A 3750-nucleotide genomic window follows, 5' to 3' on the forward strand; every position below is an offset into this window, starting at 1 on the left:
CAGAGCACTGGTAGAGGCAGGCAGGGTTTCTGACTGAGGGACTCAGATACAGGACATGAGACAGAAGGTTAGGGATCAGAAGTGGGGAATGAGGAAGAGACTCAATGGAAACTTGAGATCAGACTCAGATCAGTGGTGAAGGGACAACTTGATGCTGAGTTTCAGTGTGCATACCCAGGTTACTTCAATCCTTCCTGTCTTAGGACAAGGATAGCCTGCAAATAGGAGAGAAATTACTCCAACTATGAAGGGAGGATCCAGGCAGAGCCTGACAAGCATCAGTTCAAGCTGCGCTTTAGCCATCCTGACACTCTTCTTACAGATTCACCCTTAATTACATGCTTTTCTTTCCATCTTTTTTTCCCATGACCTTTTAAGATCTGAGCTTAACAGAAAGCTCCTGATGCAACCACACTGGTCGCTTTAAACAGCTCCCACTTTGTCTTCCTCCTAATTGTCAGCATTTCACTGCAAGAAACCTTCCCCTTCTCCCTCTCCTTCAAGTTGTCTTCCCCTCTGCCTAGTTTGAGGGCACTCTATTGCTCTTCTTGTGCAGTCTGGGCCCCCTCAGGAATGACCCGCCTCCATCCCCTGGCTTTAGCCTCCACTAACCCGGGAGCAGGTGGAAAGAAAGGGCTGAGAAGAAGGACTGGCCAGGGCCCACCAGCTCTGGGGGAGCAGCGGGCCACTCCAGTCCCCCTCCCCACCTTGGCTATTCTGCTCCAGGGGCCGATTAAGGCCAATGCCTTCCCTTCCCCCATTCCAATTTCTTGGGTCATCTGGAGTTAGAGAATGAGAGCCTCTTCTGACTGTTGGTTTGCTAGCACTTCTTCTTTGTGTGCAGCGGGAACTGTGTGGGTAAGTTATTGTTATATTGTGCTCCTGTGATAAATGGACCTTTGTGAGACACTTTTCACCCTGTGTGTGCTTGGGGAGAGGGAGGGAGTCTTGCCTGAGTGACTTCTCACAGAAAGCTCCAGAGGTGCTCAGAGCTGATAGCCTAGACCTGGCAGGCTGCTCTTTCATTGGCATTCAAGGGTGTCAATCACTGTGGCCCTGCCAATCAGCTCCTAACTAGGTATCTGTAAGCGATTAGCTTTCTTTGTTAGAACACTGAACCCTCCAAGGACTAAACAAAGAATGGCTCAGGAAAGACAGTTCCTAGGTGGGCAGGGGCAGTCGTGCCAGTGTGACTAACTGGAACTCTGGTTTCATCCTCTTTCTGGCCCTGCCTCCTAGCTCCTTTCAATTCTACTTCTTTCATTTCCCTCCCATGTGCATTTCTTTTCTCTGTCTCCACTGCTGCTGCCTTTGTTCAGCCCTCCACACCTCTCACCTGACTACTAACCAGTCTCCCAACTAGTCTCCCCGCCTGCCGTCTCACTCCCTCCAATCCAGTCTCCATGCTGCAGTCAAATAAATCTTCTAAAAATACAAGTCTGATCGTGTCATCTCCTGCTGAAAACCTTTCAGCCTCTTCCATGGCTCCTAGTGCCCTTGGGATAAAGTCCAAACTACTTAGCATGGCACCCAGGGCCCTTCATGATTTGGCTCCTGCCAAATCCTCAGCCTCATTTTGGCAGTGCTCCCACTTCACACCTAGTCATGATGAACTACTTTGCAGGTTTCTGAACGTACCATTCCTGGCGTTACTTCTGGTCCTTTACAGGTAACATTCCCACTGCCTGGGACATCCTTCACACACCGCCTTCTTTGCTACCTGTCCAGCCAGTCCTTACTCATCCCTTAAGGTTTCAACTAAACTCCTTCAGCTCAAGAAGCATATTTTACTCATGTTTATACTGCTGATGCCTAATACAGCATCTAGAATGTAATAGATCCTCAATAGATGTTTGACAATGGAACGAATCAATGAATGAATGACTCAACTCCAGCGGCTGTGTGCAGAATCATCTCTGAGGGAATCTGGCAAAGTTGACTGGTCCCTCCCTCTATGGGAGGGGCACCTACCATCCTTATTGCACTAGGTTGTAATTTCTTCTTTAATATGTCTGCCTCTCTAATTCAACTGTGAGCACCTCAAAGGCAGGGCCGTCTGATTCGCCGCAGTATCCTACTTAGCCCCCAGCACAGTGCTTGACACATAATGAATAAATAGGCCTCCCAAATGCCTAACAGTTTTGTCCCTTGTCTCATTTCCTGCTACTCCCTTCCCCACAAATTCTCACCATCAATATAGCCAAACTGCCACACTCGTGGCTTCACAAACATACAAAGCTGCTCCCTACCCCTGAAACTTTTCATCTGCATTCCTTTTATTTGGAATGCCCTTCTCAACCACCCACCCAAATTCTGCTACTTTAGAAACTAGCTCCAATTGTCCCTCTTCAGAAACCTTTTATGTACCCACCCCAGCCCACCTCTGTGTAGTGCTAACGATGCCCACCCATTTGACCCTTGGCATCCCTTCGTGTTACTCAGGGGAAAACCAAGACTCAGAAAAGGAAAAGACTCTCAAGGGTACACAGCATTTCAGCAATTGAGTTATTTATCCAAGGCTCTAGTTCATGAATCTTTCCACTAGCCAATATACATGTCTTGTTTCCTTATATAGACTATAATTTCCTTTAAGGAAGGAATGCCTTGGCTCTTTCATCTTTCCAGGGCCTTACAGGAGTGTTAAGAGAATTCTAGAGTCAGACTGAGTTTCTTTTAAGCTGCTCTGGTTACTTTAGGCAACAACCACACTAAACCTCAGCTTCTTTGTATGTAAATGAAGATAACAGTAGTACCTATCTCATAGCACTGTTGTGAAGATTGGATGACGAATGCATGCAAAATGTATAGAGCAGTACCTAGCACATAGTACGCGCTCAATTAAGGCTATTTTCTTTATTGTTATTCTTAACATTAACAAATGCTTGCCGGCAATGGTTGACAAAAAATTACAATGTGAGAGTTACTGGGAGTGAGGAAGGCAAGCAGACCACAGGGCCAGTGGAGTCCAAACAAGGTTAGTGGCGCGTCAGGATGTTTGTATGTCCGAGTTCCTAGTGCCATGTGACTCTGTGAGGGCCCAAGCACATGGTTCCATCCGGGCGGCGCAGCTTCCCTAACTCTCAGTCAGCTATTCTCAGCAGCCTGTAGGGGGAGCCAGAAAGCTAGGACGGGGGCTGGTGCTTGGCGGGGGGCGGGCGGGTGGGGGGTGGAGGCTGCTGGAAATATTCCTAAGGGCAAACACCGACACCCCACCACTACTATCTTAGCCCACTGCCTTGCCCCCTCCAGGACGCTCTCCAAACTCAGTCTTCCTCAGCAGCTAAGCTGGGAGCTGTCCTTCAGCACCAAGGGCCGCCTTGTCCTCGGGCAGGACGGTGAGGGCGAAGGTGGAGTTAGGGACACTGGACTGGTCCGATCCACAGCCGGCTCGAGCGTCTTCCAGTCACGGGGACGGCGGAGGCGACCCAGAGAGGCAGCAAGCAGCTACGAGATGCCTCCTGCCCCTTGCCTCCAAGAATCACCCTCAGAAGTCCCCTAGCCCTCGGGGGAGTGAGGGAAGGCCATGGAGAGGAAGGCGGGCGCCCGGGTTAGTGGGGGAGGGGGAGCGCCGGGGCCTGGGACTCAGCGTGTGGCATGTGCACGCGGGCAGCGGGCGGATGAACGGAGGCGCTGAAGTGAATGGAGTTGGGGGTGGACTGGAAACATCCCCAAACAGCACCGGCTGCGGCCGGCGGGGGCTGGGGCGGGGTGGGGTGGGGGGAGTCCTGAGGCGCAGGCGCAGTCGGGGCA

This window comes from Symphalangus syndactylus, chromosome X (genome assembly GCF_028878055.3).
Source record: "Symphalangus syndactylus isolate Jambi chromosome X, NHGRI_mSymSyn1-v2.1_pri, whole genome shotgun sequence".
Classification (NCBI taxonomy): domain Eukaryota; kingdom Metazoa; phylum Chordata; class Mammalia; order Primates; family Hylobatidae; genus Symphalangus; species Symphalangus syndactylus.